The sequence below is a fragment of the Perna viridis genome, chromosome 6, assembly GCF_037379345.1.
Source record: "Perna viridis isolate PV_CMFRI_1.1 ecotype Kerala chromosome 6, ASM3737934v1, whole genome shotgun sequence".
Taxonomy (NCBI): Eukaryota; Metazoa; Mollusca; class Bivalvia; order Mytilida; family Mytilidae; genus Perna; species Perna viridis.
Genome location: NC_142450.1, coordinates 25,192,946 through 25,211,413, shown reverse-complemented (window position 1 = coordinate 25,211,413; position 18,468 = coordinate 25,192,946). Strand labels below are relative to the sequence as shown.

Below are 18,468 nucleotides of genomic sequence, written 5' to 3'. Positions count from 1 at the left end.
TCTGTATTCGGTGTACCACCAAATGGAACGGCTAAAAATATACTTTTTCATTGATGATTGTTGAAATTCCAATCTATCAACTACAGTTTGAAGGTTTTAATTCTTAAGCAGTTTCGATCTTTACCAAGTTATCTCAACATTTTAACGACACATTAGATCCATCCTTTAATATACAATAAAACAAGGAAACAACTTCAGAACGTTAACGATCTAATTCAACCAAAGTTAAAAAATACGGAAAAAATTCCTTTTGACATTAAAGCATAACCGAATTGCTTTGTCCTGTTGACAAGGCGTTGTTATATGTAGATAAATTTCAAACAAAATCATTTAGTGGAATCCGAGTTGTCGATTGTATGTATTGCTTTTGTTATTTTATTCTCTTTCTTGTGTTTGTTTCCATATCTGGTCTTTGTCCCAGGATTACTTTCCTTTGATTTCCCTATCAAACAAAACAATTTTTCAAACGTATCTTTGCCCATCTTTTAAAGACAACAAACAAAAGTCGTGGGAACTAGAATGATCTAGGTTATCTCTTATTTTAAAAGCATTGGTGAAGTGAAAAAATCAATTTGTTATTTAATGGAAATTTAACTCGCCCATTCAATGGAAAATGAAAATGTCGATTCAAATCATACATTATATCAAATATGCATTCAAGTTTGACGATTCTCTTAGAGTCTATTAGTCTATTTTTAATGCCCGCACACTAACTCTTGAAATTTGCAAACATGTATAATTGAGACATAAGTATTCTTTGAGTATAAATTTTGACATTATTAAAACCCCGAGACTACTATTCGAGATTTGTAAATTCAAAATTTTGACTTTTTATTAATCAATGGAAGTTTCGAATTCGACTTTCAAAAACACTATTTTTTTTTGCTTTTCAAATTTCCATCTCTCTTCTTTACTTAAGAACATGGTCATTTTAGGATTTCATTCCAATATTATGTCATCTGACATTTCTAAAATTGTACAATAAAATATGAAAAAATATTCACTTTAGCACAATGAATTTTAAATATCTTCAAGCAATTATGCACTCATGCACTTCCCTATTCAATTTCATCTGAACGTTTTAGCAGTTCCTCTGATATTTATATTACACAAGTAATAGATTTTCCAAATAGCTAGCCGTCTCTTCGCTTTAATTGTTGTTCAAGTAATTTAATATATAATTGACTTTTACGATATTGAGACAAGATGTCTTTTGGTAACATACTTGCTATGTAATTGAAAATGAAAATGTTATTATAACTGTGAAAAAAAAAACAAATTGATCAAATGAAGAAATGATTAAATTAATGTAGCAGTAATAAAAGATAGCGTATTTGTCTTTTGTTATGGTAGATATGGTAGAATTTACAACGATTAGGAGTTGATTATGGAATTTCTCACATCGAGTGAAATAAATTTTATAGTTTTGATGCGAGGCTTGCTGAACTATTCAAACTATAAAATTTATTTCACGAGATGTGAGATATTCATAATCAACAAGCTCTGAGTGTAGATTATGTTTATTTAATGTGCCCTCAAAACGTCAAATATACCCAAAAATGAAAAGCGAATGAATCGTTATGATTCCGATTCGTAGGAAACATGTTGACGTCACATAAACGCAAACATTCCAAACAAAAGAAACCAGACGATTTCAAAGGTTTTTTTCACTTCAAATCTTCCCAAGTCCCTTCATAATTCTTATTTAAGGTAAGAAAACACCAAAATTATCTCATTTAACTGAAACATAACTAAAATGGCAATCGAGGCGATTCAAGGTTTCTAAGCCTATCGAACTCTGAGAACAAAAAAAGTCATTAGTGATGAGAACATTTTTTTCCACACCGGTCAACGGTATGAAAATGAAGCAAAATTAGAGAAACGTGGATAAATGTAGGAGTCACAACTATAATTGTTCAATGAGAATTGGTAATCTCCTGAACGAAATTTCTCCTAGTGAAAGTAGTAAAGTAAATATTTCAACTGTTCAGGTTACTTAACTATTCAACTGATATGTTGGATTAATTGTGTTAGTGTGAAGATACAAATGTTTACCTCAGCAAATATGATAATTGGAAATCTAAATTATTATTTTTGTTCAAGAAATATATCCATTTTAAAGTGTCCATCATTATTCGATTGCAAAACAAAATTTGGTTGGGATTAGGTCGGAGAATTTTGAAAGGCCTGTCTGCGGCGGTTAGTTAGAGAGGAAACAAACAGCTGCTGCTGTGCAAAGTTTTTGAAGGACGTTAATTGAAGAGTATTCACAAATATATTATGAACGGGCGGTTGCGTTATTATATCCCATCGCCATTAATAGGACAATAAGAATTAATGTAAGACTAATATATTCCTTTTAACGCATCTGTAAATGATGTTTTTTGCTTCGTGTAAAGTTTCATTTAAATAAATGATAGGCTTACGACAAAACTGCTAAATTCTAATTATATGTTTCTGTTGGGATCATATTTATTCGGAGGACGGAAAATGACAGTAGACAAGTTAAAAGTTCAAAAGCGTACTAGTGTGCAGCAGACGGGTATAATTCTGATGATAGAAAAAGAGGAAAATATGGTTACATGGCGGGTGTTGAGTTTTTTCTCTTACCCATCCAGCTCAAGGCACCTAAATTGAGGAAAAAGTGGTTGGAATTTGTTAGGCGTCAAAAATATTAGCCCAAAAAGTCAAATCGTTTGTGTTCCAAACATTTCGTTGAAGGCAAACCAACAAAAGAGCATCCCTACCCAGAACTTTTTGCCTACAATAATAACAAACAACAAGAGAATGTACGATCTGATATAAGCATTAGGAAGTTAGAATTATCCAGAGCTCAGCCTCAGTGTCTAAAGAAATCCACAACTGTGTGTGAACAAGTACAGTAGAACGTAGACATGGATACTTTTTATCATTGCAGTGAAATTCCTTCTTCAAAGAGTTAGTATTATATAACATTAAATGAAGTTAAATATGCATTTGTACTTAATTGTGAGATGGATAGATGTTGTACACATGTTGGGAACAGAGGTATACCTGTATCTGAAAACCTCAATCTTACATGTCTTAAGATATAGAATAATGATTACTTCTGAAGAGGGAATACCTTGTACTCAATTTATTTGTAACATTAATGCACTAGTAAGGTGTGTAGTTAATGTTGAAATTAAAAATCTAAATCTTGGAATCATTGACATTAAGCGAAACATAATAAGAAATTACTTTCTATAAATTCAAAAAAAAATTTATCATTAAAACATGCATCACCCAATTTTTATTGCAGTAGTTAAGCCACCATGTGCCTTGATGGAAATAGAAGTGCAATCATTTCATTCTAAAATGGCCATGAGCACTAAAGACACATCATTGAATATTTCACATTTATGTGTAATAGTACTTAAACAACAATATTTGCTATTTCGATGAATGTAGCCAATAATACTACATAAAAAACATATACATATGTATAATTTACATGTACAAACCTTTCTGTTTAATGTACTAGTATAATACATGTTATTGTAATTGAAAATACATGTACTACATTGTATTTTACATATGCAGGACACTTGTTTGATTTTTTATTGGAATATTATAGATGACAATTTAGTATTTCTTATTCCTCTGTTTAAATTTATTGATTTTTAGAACATTGCATAGAACATGATTACAGTTTTAATGCTGGTAAGGATTTCCCTGACAGTGTGATGCTGAAACACAGACTTGTCTGACAAAGGCCGACATAAATGAATTGGAAGACCAGGTAAAGAATCATGAGGCTGTGTTGGAGGATTCTTCTACGGGATTTGTTTGTAAAAAAGATGACAAAAAAATGATGAAAATGTCAGAAATTACACTGGGATACCTTCAAAAGCCCAGTTGCAAGGACTGGTGGTAGGATGTGGTTTAATACACTGTTTTACAATCATTTGTCTTGAAAATTTTAAGAAAAACATTTTATTGCCTGTAACGTCATCAATTTTTAAGGACTTTTGTTTGAAGTAATTATGGAAGTTAAGAAAGATGCCAAATTAATTTTTTGTGATCAACAATGAAAATTGCTTTTGATGATTATGAACATTTTTATGAAACTACTGGTAACATCAACTGCATTGAGATGTATCATTTAAGGAAAGGCTGTTGTTACAAATATAACTTGATACATTTATGTAGTAGAAATGAATACAATTTGTAGTACAAGGTAATTGGTACAGGATCAGCTATCTGTGCTTCTTGTAACTGTATGTGCTAGCTTTCTCAGCTATAAGAATCATTTTATATGTTCACTATTACAAATTCACTATTCTTATTGAAATAAAAGTACACATGTATAGCTTTTTTTCATTACCTGAATCTCCACTTCTCTCCTCTTCAGTATATGTGTACATCATTTCAATGTTACAATTTCAGATGTTTCAGATGAATCGGAACCAAAAATAAAATACTGGTCAGGGAAGACAAGTGCAGAAGTAGTGAACTACCAGCAAGGCAACAAGCAAAAATCTGGTCCACCAAGAAAGTTAAGCCGCTACCAAGAGTTCTTGTTAACCTTAGTAAAGTTAAGACTAGCTGTAATGTCTTTTTTTCTTGGCAGATATCTTTGGTGTTTCAGAAACCAGAGTTTCAGATGAATTGGAACCAAAAATAAAATACTGGTCAGTTTCTCAGATATTTACCACCTGGATTAATCTTATGAACAGCATTTTTGTTCCTTGCATAAAATGGCCAAATCGAGATAAAATAAGAAAGTACATGCCTCTATCGTTCAGAAAAAAAAACTTTCCAAAGACTACTGCCATTATAGACTGTACTGAATTATTTATTCAAAAACCTTGATCACCAACAGCACAAGTTACAGTAACTACAAAAATCATAACACATTTAAAGTTTTAGTGAGAATACCTCCGTCAGTTGCATTCAATTTTATTTCTGACCTGTGGGAAGGAAATACATCAGATAGATTTATTACGGAAAATAGTGGCTTTCTTGATCTTGATTCATCCAGGAGATGAAATTATTTCAGAGGTTTTACCGTAAGAGATCTTTTATAAGACAGGCGAGCAACACTGGTTATTCCTCCTTTTACAAGGAAATGTAAATGGGGTAAAAATCGCCGTCTTACATCAGCAGAAGTAAAACTTACTAAAAATATTGCTTGTCATAGAATTCATGTAGAAAGGGCTTTACAGAGATTGAAGAAATTTCGAATGCTATCAGGTGTGTTGGATTTAAAATATAAACCACTGGCCAATCAAATGGTAAAAGTAATGTTACATGCACATCTAAACTTGCGTATTTGTATGTTTTTTTTTTCAGGTTTTTATCATTATTATTCGGACATCGTTAAGGATTAAACTTTTTCAGCAATTGTGCATGCTGTGGATTTTAAGCAACTAAGATGTACTTTATGTTACTCCCAGTATAGTTTTTAAAGTATAAGATATGCTTATTAGTGTTAATGCAGGTCGAGCCATCGTTTTAGTCCAATCTTTTTGCCATTGATAATTGAATTTCAAGAAAAAGTCAATATGGCTTCAATTTGACTTTTTCAGGAAACTCAAAAATATTTGGCATTTAGCAGTATTTAATCTTAAAATTTTGTAAATAAAAAAAGGAATAAATGAATTTGCAAATACCAGAAAGATACATTTTTTAACTTAACTGTATGATTTTCATCAAAATAAAGATGATATTTATTGTTCCTCTGGATGCAAGCTTCTTCTGGAGTTAGATCTCGTTACACGTTTGGGCACTTCATTTCAATAATACCCTTACCACAACATTTACAAGATATTAATCCATCAAGAAATGGCTTATTCGAATCAACAAACAATCCACACAATGAGAGTTTAGCACAGTTATGTTCTGTTTTGTATTTCTTGAAATATAATTGTCTTGCTATGGGTTCATGAGTTACTCCATACTCCATAGATGTAGATTTGATAGGTGTATCTTCAGAGTTCAAAATTAGCTTGGAAATATAGTTATCCAAATCATCATCAAATTTGAAATGCATAACAGATGCAAACAATGAAGCTGTTATTCTTCCAGTTCTATACTGAAACCAATCAGTATTATTTGCTTGCCCTCTTGTTCTTCCTTCATTTTTTTCAATGACATTTGAATTGTGATATGACATGAGTAAGTCTAAAAATTCAACATTGTTATTTTCAAGTTTGATTTTCTCTGCAAGCTGTTTGATACTCAGTAGAATCTGTCCTTCTATTTCATTTTCACTTTCATTTCTGGAATCAGAGAGAGTATGTAAAAAACAGACTGATTACCTTTACAAATATTGTAGATGCGTTGCTCTATTTGATGATTGGTAAAAACTGCTCTAACGGAAGGTTGATAATGTGACGTGTTAGGTTCAACACATGTGCAGCCTCCACTTTTAACATGCCCATCAGACTTGACCAGTACCCAGGTTTTTCTGACTGCCTTGTTTCTGGCATGCAGCTGGATTTTACATACATAAAATCTGTGTTAAATAACTGTGTGATTTCTACATTCTGTGTATGGTTAGCCAAATGCAGTTTATATATTATCATCTTTCAGAGATGCCAACCTATCTTCACTCCACTTACTATTCTTCATCAAATAAATCAGAACATCTTAAGGCTCTATCATAGGAAGTGTTCTTAATTCAGTAGACCAGTTTTGCACATCGTTTATGTTAGGTAAAACCACTTTTGATTCATTCACCTGAACTGTTCGTCGTGTCATGTCCATATCGTGATAATTGTCTGCTGTTGTTATCGCTTCCAAGTCTAATTCCATGGCTGTTTCACACAAACGAACCAAAGCCGACCTACTGTACAATGTACATGAGATTCTTCTGTCCATTAAATACGATTTCAGTTCGGGTACTAGCATCCGTTTACGTGAGACATCGACATTGTTTACGTTGACAACTATAAACCGGAAGTAAGGGTGCTGAAGTTTTTGATCGGCTACAATATGCAATGCTCCTCCAAATAGGAGAGGTAGCATAACTCGAAAGTTCCCCATTCAGTAAAGTTTCATTTAAACCCAGAGGCATACGAGGACTTTGGCCAAATAGAAATATTGACCAAAACGTTAAAGTCTAGTTATTCTACTCTTATGATATTTGAGAAGAAGTTGATTTTCACGGGCATCTTCATATGGAGATTTTCTTTCATGTAAAGTTTCGCTAAATTTGTGTAGCAGTAAAGGATGACATATGAGAAGTGTGAAAAGCAAGCGCGAAATGTAGCTGTATCGTGTATTTTCGGTAGATTCCGCATATTTCCGTGACATTTTTCAAATTTTTTCATCGAAAAACACACGTAAGATAATTATGTTTATCTTAGTTATTCTAAGTAATATTCATCTCTTAAGAACATTTTTTCTGTCTATTATCTTTTCTATTGTTCGGGTTTACCTAGTTTAAAAGCCGCCATCCCGTGCCGAGTGCAGATTCTCATCCTCATTTCAGCCAAAAGGCGACTTTAGTGAGAAATTTCATACGGGGATATCGTGATGAAAATATCAGATCAGTCTGTTACGTTTTGACCAAACCTATCACTACTGATGAAAACCTTGCTATATCTAGTAACAGCCAATGTGATTTGAAGGACTTCCTTCTTCCTTACGAAACATAAATTATCCGTTATTCCATTATTATCCACGCTCTACGGCATCACTATGTGTCACGCGCCAGACATTTTTTCTAATTCGTTAATTTTAAAAATCTTGAAATTCAGATAATAAAAGATCTGTGTATTCTCTCAAAATCATCCGCAGAAGTCATATAGACGTGCTTATAATTGTGTTAGAGCATTAATTATAGAACGAATGTTTGCCACTGAAACTTGGTTTCTTTAAAGTCTGTTTTATGTCATTTCTTAATAGTAGAAATGATGTTTTAATGATGTGATTTGAAAAAGGTCAACACTTTGCAATGACTAGATCAAAGACTATTTCAAGTTAAGACTTTGCAATACTATACTACTTTTCTGAATGGATCAAGCCGAATCGATTTTATTCGTTTCGTTGTTTTGTTTTGTATTAATGTTTTGTTTGATTTCTCTTTTCATTTGACGAAGTGACAAGTAAGCTTATTGAACTTGTATACAAAGACGTTTTTAATGAAATTTAACAGCCATTTAGCATTTGTAAACATTGTGATCGAATCAACTGTATTCAGTGCTTTTTTAAGTTGCATTTATTTAATTATATTTTTGTGTGCATGCATTTTTGATATCTTTTAACAGTGAACAAATCAGTGCTATACAGTTCAAAATGCAGTTATATACAATGTCAGTTTCATACCGAAACAGATTGCCGATCATTATCCCTCGTCATCAGAATACCAAACTAGGAATATCATAATATACGGGTTTGTCAGAAATAAATTGTTTAAATGGAAACTATAAAGTACTAATGTTTTTTTTATAATAATATCACATTTTGTTTCAAAATTGTTTGTTACAAATAGCATCAGGATTCCAAGCATATCCTAATGCTTCCTGTTCATCTCCACTACTTGTCCGGGGAAACAACTAGCTGCAAAAGCAATACATAAAACAAACTATATAAAGAATTTATATCCATAAGGTACCATCTACAATTCGCATAGAAAACAATAAACAAGAAAATAATATGCATATACCTTCAATATGTGTTTATAAATTGCCTCAAGGCTTTTAACATTTTTATTATCTGAGTTTATTCTAATGCTTTGATTAAATTCCTTCACAAAAATTTTATATGTGTCAGTTGTATTTTTTCGTTGCTCTGATACATAATATGATTTGTAGATAGAAAAACTAATTATAGTTAGAAAATAATTAAACCATAAGTAATTGATACCAAAAATTTTATATCCAAATACCAAATGCTTAAGCTTAATTTTCATTTCATCTTTGAATTTATGAACCGAAAGGATGTGATATATTATTTTCCAGAAATCACGACATAAAGTAGTGTTCATAATCTTCCAATTTTCTACAGTATTGCATAGGTTGTTATTGGTTATTTTCCATTTATACAAATTTTGTTGTGTTGGAACAATTTGCTGCAACAGTTTCCATCTAAAAAATATAAGCTTATTTTGCTGTAGAGAAAAGAAAATGAATTCATATATGTTTTGTGAAGCACATTTTTGTCTGCGTTCAAACTTTTTAACCAATTATTTACGCCAATAGATCCTTCCTGTTTTTTAGATACAATGGAGTTGTACAGCATTTAATTGTTAATTTGTTTACATCTTGTATGCAACAGTTCATTGAAAATCTATTTTTTTTTTATATTCACTTCATTTTTTTTTTTTTTTTTTTAATTTTCAGTAGTTAACATTTTCAACCAGTGATTTGGTATTGCTCTGTTTAAAGCATAAATTTCTGAAATCCAGTTTATTAGATTTATTGATTTATCTAAAATAATGTTTTAATTTATTAATCCGTTCTCATTCATAATGTCATTTATGTATATTATACCCTCTTTAATCCAGTGTTCATAAAGGAGAGTTTTATTGTTTAATGTTCCCGTTATTCCAAATTATTTGTTTTCTGACTTCGGCAAACGATCTTAGTTGGTTTGTTTTTCCCCATCTGCTAAACACCTGGATTTAAAAACTTGTTTATTAAATTCTGGAATTATGACAAAGCCCTTGTTAAGTTTGATGTCTGAGTTATTTGTAATAATGTTAGTAACGGGATGTCACTGAAATTCCATCAAAAATACCAACCACGCAACATTTCTAGCTTTCTTATCTATACGACACAAGCTATTTACATTAGTTTTCAAGTTTGTCTTCATAAATAAAATAGTATTCATTGCATTTTTTTTATTTGCAAAATAAAGAATAAAACCATCGATTTGAATAATGAAATAAACTATATATATAAATGATATATGACTGAACAGATATCATTGCTAGGGGATTAAATGAAATAAGTACTAAACGTCAATACGATAGTTAATTCATTAGAACACGCAGTTTGATCAAATAACAAACATATGGCATACAATGCACCAGGTGTATGCAAGAAATTTTTTTAAAGGCTTAAGATTAGTGCAGAGTTCGGTTTCATATAGAATCTAAAATTCACACTTTCCTCAAATCGTACCTCAACTCAAAAGTCAGCCTATCAAATTATTTGAAATTGAACATTCAAGGAAAAACTAATTAATTGAGGGAAATCTCAATTCAAGATTATTACGAAACCCAGACAAGAACTATAACCTTGATTTAAACTATCATGACTATCATGAAACAAAAATATTTACATAAACGTACACCATTCGCATCTTAAATTGTCTTACAATATTCCTGATTCAGATAGCAAATACATGACCTCCAATACACCAGTTACATGCAAGAAAATGAATTCAAATTAACAACATATTTTTTTTACCAAACAAATGTATCAAATATATATTTTAAATTCAAAGGTTCTACAAATTTGGTCATAATATGCATCAAATAAATGTCTTAAACAATCTGCAACACGGAGATTTGTTTTCCAAAATATTAATATCAATACCCACGAAAACGCTCTAGTGTTTTGTAATAATGGAGTTCGTCCGCCTTCGAATAAAAGGGAAACAAGAACAGACATTGCAACATATTCCATCTGAACAAATAGATATATACGACGTGTAATATTCGAAAAACAACAAGAAACACTCAAACCTGTAGAAAATTATTAAAGGAACAAGAATATGCCCCACAGTTTCCCATTTATAGATTCCAAAAAACGTCATCATGTGTTCTCCGTTATAAACAAATAATGACTCATTAAAGCGATCGTAAAACCATCAGCCAAAATTTGTAACAGCTAAAATGAAGAACCATTTATTCATGGAAGTCTCATCATCTTCAAAGTTTTTCTTGCGAATAGTCAAAACTGTTTGAAGAATAATTGCTATTATTTTGGTAACATTTTTCACACACAAAACAGTAAGTAAAAAAGTGTCTGTTCTGTAACAACTTGCAATGAACTGAAGAACAGAATAAACAGTGCCTCCTAAAAAGCCCAGCAAGATAAGGTACTGCTTCAAGGTGTTTGTCAAATGTTGACACTTTTTGCTCAATAGTACGATAGTCTTTGTGAATACGGACAAAACAAAATATACATGCAATCAATATACCAAAATCATTCATGAAGTATATAATGTTTTGTCCAATTGAAGCCTCTTTGCTATTCAGAATTCATACCACAACAATTTAAGTAGTAGTAACAATTAGAGTAAATAATTCTGGAATTAATTGCCAACATCCATTGGCACAAATGTTTTGTTTGGGCTTTTCAAATTCTACTTTTTGATTTTCTTTCAGCGGTGTGGGGCTAGCATCGACGATTGCGACTGAATGTCCTCCTTCTAATAAAGCATTGTTGCCAATATGATTTTCATTTACATGATTCTGAAAGCGTTTTATCTTCATGACCTCTCTCCAATTTGTCTTGAATAAATTGAGAACCAATACCCTTAATGCATAAAATAGCCAGTGATAGAGTTTCTATTGGCAGAGGAATAAAGTATGGCATTGTAGTATTTAAAGTTTCTGAGTTTGAACAATTCATTGTAAAATTCAATGTAAATCATAATCTTGGTTCCCTTGATTACTCATCGACATAGGGTGGACATCTTTGTCTTCATAATGAAATTTGAATGTATAAAACAAGTATGTTAAAGCATTTGTTGACACGACGATTGCTATAACGTAATTGTGTAGACAAGGTTTTCTCTGAATATCCTTCGAATTTTTTGAGACACCAAAGACCAATCGTTTGACTAATGTTAAATACCACAAGCACAAAATTATATACTATTCTTAGAGTTCTAATATGGAGTTCCTCACACTCAATTTTCATAATAATTAAACAAGATTGGATAGATACTTGTTAATCCGGTAAAAATCAACAAACAAATATAAGCTTATTAATGATGGGTTTCATGCATTTCCTTTTGTATGTGATTTACAAATGTCAAAGGAAAGAAATACTATTATAAAAAAGGATAAACATGTAATTACTATCAACGTAAACATGGATATGCGCATCCGTTGTACACAAAAGAAAAGCGATTGCAACGCCCAATGTAGACAAAACAATTGATGATATTGACCCACTTCCATGACCTTCATTCACTCTCAGTATCTCCTGCCGTAATTAACTGGAGGAGGCATTCTAAAAGTTGACAGCGCATGATTTATATTTGTACCCTAAAACAATCACAGAAACAAAATTTCAATGCACAAATAACTTTAATAGAATTAACCTTGGTTAATATTATGGCTTAATATTGGTTTGATTGATGCAGTATTTGGCATAATGAAATATATGACCATAACGAATATTATATAAAGTTACCGACTTACCGTATCATAAGCAAACTGTTGTTTGCAATCATTAATGATAATAATTGATACATGTATTTTTTTTTCTAATATGAGTTCTAAAAGATGTTATCTTTATTTAGGTGTAACAGTAAGTACCTCCAATTGCAAAATTTGTGTTCCCTTCAACGTAATTAAAATACTGCTAATGCAAGTTATAATTGTGTTGCTCTGTTTTGGTATTTTTGTTCGCTTTGTGTGTTTGTTTTTGTATGTTTGGTTTTTGTTTGTTTTTTGTTTATTTTTTCTGAAGGTAAATGATATTTAATCTTTTCATTTTTGACCAAACTTTACGACAAACGTGATGACTTTTCATTCAGAATTGTCAACTCTCCTTTCATCTGTGGCAACATCCCTTCGGCTCCTGGAGTGTTCATATCACAACTCATACGTTATGCCGAAACTACGCAGACTTTTTGTATCGCGCTAGAAGTCTAACAAATAGGCTTATGGAACAGGGTTATGTTACTACAAGATTGAAGTCATCACTACAGAAGTTTTATGGTCGTCATCATGAACTAGTGGATCACTATGATGTATCCATCAGCACCATGAAAATTGATTTATTCAACGGGTCATAGTTTGCCTTTCCTCGTTTGTCTACCCCGGAGTTGACTTTTTATGAACAACTCGGCGGGTGTTTCTAGAACAGCAGAGGACGCTTACCCTACCGATGCACCTGGTCCATGCTCCCAGTTTTTAGTGCAGTCCGAGTTGCTCGTTTACTTTTGTTACTTTGTATGTATGATTTAAGTTACTTTATGTTCTTTGTTGTGTGTTTCTGTTTTCCATGTCTGGTCTTTGTCCCAGAATTACATTCTTTTGATTTCCGCTATAACCTTGGTTCCCTTGATTACTCTTTTTTATTTTTATTTATGTTTTTTTTTGTATTGTTTTGTTTTTATTTTGTTTCGGTTCTAATTTTTTTCTTCCTGTTTCTAATTTGCTTTAAAGACTATTTGATATGAGAAATATGCATCATATTGTTTTTGTTTTAACAAATTAGCAAATCAAAATTTTGGTATCATTATTACTTTAAGCATTAATACAACTGAACTACAAACTTATCATCTTCTAAGTAATGATGCTTCCTTATGCGTCTGGTGATTGATATTTTCATATAGTTAGGATAAAAACAAAGTGACAGTAATGCTTCAATGCTTCCGTACATTCTAAAAAATTTGAACAAATACACACAAAGTGAACTTTGATAATTATGATATAGAACATTTCGTTGCAAATCATAATTTCAAGATATTTCATCCGATTTCCTAATGAAAAATCAACATTTACCTTTATATGAATATTTGCTAATGTTTTAAAGTCGTTCAATGAATTTGGCTATGTTTCTATCGTGTGGCTGCACTGTTCGTCAATAATTAATTTACTCTCAGAAAATTTATATCACTATACATTTTCATTCGTGTCGACGCTAGAACACCACATTTCTCTATATATTTCGTCATTCAGTCTTGTTATACTATCATCAAAATATTAGAGATATCTTCTTTTTTTAAACTGATTTATGTTATATATCCGACGAAAATGTACTCTATGATTCCTGATATCATTTCACTTTATTGTAATTACAACAGCTGCACTTCACTATCGGTGGTACTAAACAGACATCAAACTTGTTTGACAAGGAAACTAAATAAGCTGTTTAAAAACGTCTATTTTAAAGGTAAATATTCCTAGGTTGATAACTTATGTCTACACGAACAACCACTGAAGTAACTTCGACCGTTGTATAAACACCTAACTGCATGGGAAATCGATGAATGAGGATAAAAATTCGATTCGTGTTATTAAAATAAAGCTGTGTAATTTGTGTAAAGACGTCGTATGGGACGATTATTTATACGAATTTGGAATAAGGAATTTAGAATAGAGTGATAGGACTAGAGTTATTGGAATTTCGGAGTGTTCATAGTTACATCCTAACAAGAATTAAAAATCCATCCTCACAACTTAAGTACGCTCATCATAAACACTAATGTATCTTTATTCGCAATATTTTATCAAATCAAAAGAAGTCTTTCTTTTCTTAAAAGTTATGAACAGCACTGAGCCACACTGAATAACTGAAGAATAATCGAATTCGGCATCTCAGAATCTCAATGAGTTCATTAGCCAACTCTATTTTCACCAAGTTAAGAGGACTTTGTCGGCTCCTTCTTAATTGTAATAGGTAGAGGAAAGAAAAGGCTTATTTTCCGAAAACTAACATACTGATACTGACAAAAAGAGTTTAATAATGTTAATGTGTTTGAAAATCTAGGTGACAACATTTTTATCGATTTCGCGGTTCCAGCAGACCTTCGGAATATCTACGAACACAAATTGTGCGCCGCTCTTGGCAGTATTTTTTTTTACTTTCGCGCAAAGCCAGATATTTACAAGGGCTAGAGAGTCGAAACCTTCCTCTGCTCCATACTTAGACCTTCATTTGTAGACGCATGTTGATATTTATAAGGGCACTAGAAATCGAAAATCTATATGAAAGGGATAAATTTGACTTCCCACCAAAAAGATTCATCTTTCATAGTAGCAGTATACATTTCGCGCTTGATCTGTTACTGTCGAGACTGTGATTTGTATACGGACGGTCTGTGGAGCAAGGATGTTGTAATATAGAAATAGGGTTAGCATTTATTAATATCATCACTATAAAAGTTGTACAGTCGACATCGCAGTTTGATCGATCTTAATGACGTTTTTTCTCTCACAGAAGAGAAAAGATATCTTCAATTAGACTTTACGTTTTACTGGATTTACTACAACCAAATTCGACACCTACTGCTGCTACATGCAACAATATAGCTCGTTCAACATAACTGTATAGGAAAAAGATTTAGGATCTTATGTATTTCACTACGTTATAATAATTAATATACGTAATAAATAAATATACGTAATTATAAATCATGATACCATCGTGTGAGATCGTTGAAAGTAAACAAAGTTGCATTATATTTACTTGGACATCTTCGAGTACATTTTGCACAATGTTAAATTTTTGACATATTTTACATCGAGTTCAATATCAATATCATGTGTGTACATATATGCAGTTGAAATTGTACCAGTTCATATCACATCGTCCATGGTGTGGAATAGCAACTATCTAGCCGTCCAAGAAGATAATGGACGACCAAATTTTAGAAAATACTCACTATAATGTAAAACGCTGTATTATATTTATTTTTTTTTCATTGTTAAAGCATTAAAATTCAACAAAATAAAGGCTTTGCAACAGATTCACAAGATTGATAGGAAATAGAGACGATACAGTTAGTGACCAAAAACTATATTGTGCACAAACAATGTTATCGTGCCCATTAAACTATTATCACATATTATATTTGGTTTCACAACTCTATTTATTTTTAAGACAACATTAAATCTCGCTCTTTTGCTGAAGTTAAAACAATTTCGATGAATACTACTTTTGATTTTTCATCAATATATACAACCTCAACTCACGATAGAATTGAAAACCCGTCTAACAGAAATCTTAATCTTCTTGTCGTTCGCCATTACACTTGAATACCAGTCTCCTCAACAAATCTGGCCATTTTCTGTAGGTCTTCCACATGTCCATACTGTAATGGGGTTTGGTTCATCCCATATCTTCTTTCTCTGTGCCTGGTGTAACTTGCACGTCTGCAGAAAGTGTTCTGTATTCTGCTCTGCTTCTCCACAGGAACACATAGGTGATGGTATGACATTCAAAACTCTGTAAAGATGTTCGTTGAGTCAGTTGTGTCCTGTCCTGAGCCTGCAGATTTTAATTTGCTCAAATCGTTTTACTTGATGGTAGATATCTTGCTTCTGATGGGTATTGGGCAGAGACCTGATGATGGTCTTCATCTCTGTGGTGCAGACAGGATTTTCATCTTGCTGTTATTGAGCGCCTTCCTTTGCTAGCTTATCTGCTTTTTCATTTCTGTTGATTCCACAATGTGAAGGTAACCACTATATGGCAGTTTTAAGGCTCTTGATGGAATACATTGCTCTTTCCAGTTGTGGTAGTTTGCTGTTGGTCAGTGCTAGTATTACGGAGAGGGCATCTGTTAGGAATACTACTTGCATATTTTGTGCGGTTTCCTTGATGTAATTTGCCGCATGGATTAGTGCTTCATCTTCAGCCTTATAGTTGGAGCAATGTAATCCGGTTGCTATTGCCATTGACTGTTGTTCTCCATTTGGGTATTCTATGTAGATACCGGCCCCTAATCTTTTTATTGTCGCATTTGTGGTTGAACCGTCTATGTAAACTCTTGCCCACAATTCTGATGGAAACTCTTCTTCCAGCATGCCTTTTTTACGGTCTTTCTGACGATGTTTAATGTTCATCATTGGCACTGAGTAATGGAACTGTTGTCTGAATGGTTACATTGTCCTCCTTCTCCGTACATAGATTGTCATTCATTTTAAAATCTATAGGTTTGACATGCTTAGGTAGATGTTCTTCGTGTTTTCTTTGCAATGCTCTTGTTTCTAGAGTGAAGCTGGATCTTTTGAGTCTGTCTGAGGATAGTTGTTTCAGTCTCTCATTCATTGGGTGGCTTGGTAAGCATTGATATTTGGTGATCTGTATCAAAGCTTGACATTCTCTTCTCTTACTTAATGGTGGTATGTTTGTAATTTTCTCCATACTATCAATAAGTGTTGATTTCATGGCTCCTGTGATGATGCGGAGTGCAGATTCTGGACTTTATCTAGAGTGTGATGGTGAGACTTAGCTCCTGTCTTCCAAACACTAGAGCCATATTCTGGATATGGGCGTACAATTCCTCCGTAGACAGATTTCAAATCTTTCTCATTAGCACCCCAGTTTGTACCAGCAAGTATTCTCATAATGTTTAGTTTGCAACTGGCTTTGGCTTCTGCTGTCACTATATGCTGTTTCCATGCAAGTCTTTTATCGAAGATTACACCAAGATATGTTTGCTGATCTTCCATTGTGATATGGATGTCATCCATGGTCAGTTTGACAGATTGGGATTAAGGTGAGAGTGTAAAGAGGGTTTGCTGTTGTTTTCTCTCTATTGATGGTAACACACCACTCATTGGCCCATTTGACTACCATATATAATGCTGTTTGTATCCTGTACCTTGCAGTAGTTGCATACTTTTCAGAGCATCAGACGACAAGACCGTCTGCGTAGAGGGCTGATTTACACCATTTGGTAGCTCTGGAACTAGGTAATTCATATAGAGTAGGAAGAGAGTAGGTGGTAATACTCCTCCCTGTGGTACACCCTCTTTTAAAAGTATTTTTCGGCCATGTTTCCCATTTACGAGTACTCTTGCCTTTCTATTGTACAGATATTAGCTTGTCCATTTGTGCATTCTTCCACTTACTCCAAATCTAAGAAGTTTAACAAAAAGGCCATCTTTCCAAACTTTGTCAAATGCTCTCTGAAGATCTACAAAGACAGCTAGTGTTACTTTCTTTGATTGAAATGCATCCTCGACTACTTGAGATAGATGTGTTGTTTGATCCTCTGTGCTCTTGTACTGTCTAAAAACAGCTTGTTCATGACCAAAAAAGTTCTCAGATTCCAAGTATGTCTGTAGGTGCTTGTTGATTATACGCTCCATTAATTTGCAGCAACTGCTTATTAGGCTAATTGGGCGGTAGCTTGAGGCTTTCGACTTGTTCTTTCCCCTCTTCAGTACAGTACCTGAACCGATCCGTGCATCTAAAATTGCGCTTGGTCATCGATCACCGATCAGTTTCCATTCAGTCATCGATCCGTCAAACCGATGCATTTAACTGATGATCGCATCACGTGACCACAGAGCGGTCAATGTATTTTAAGTTTTTTGTTGTTTTCTTTGTCAGTTTTACACATAGTTGCATAATATTTTATATTTAAACATCAGTTTATACTTTTATTTTTTTTTATTTAAAACAGATCTTACGTAATTTTACATAACAAAACTGCGATCCGATTGGTCACCGGTCATTGGTCATCAATCAGTCAGCGATCAATCAGTCAACGGTCATCGATCCGTGAAATCGTTGCGCGGATCGGTTCCAGGACTGTATTGGCATCATTATTGCTTCTTTCCAACATTGAGGGACTTGACCT

The 18,468-nt window shown here is 32.8% G+C and overlaps 1 pseudogene; it reads left to right on the top strand.

The window, feature by feature from the left end:
- The first annotated feature begins 2,475 nt into the window (after positions 1–2,475).
- On the top strand, positions 2,476–4,846 carry LOC148614233 (uncharacterized; annotated as a pseudogene).
- Positions 4,847–18,468: the final 13,622 nt, after the last annotated feature.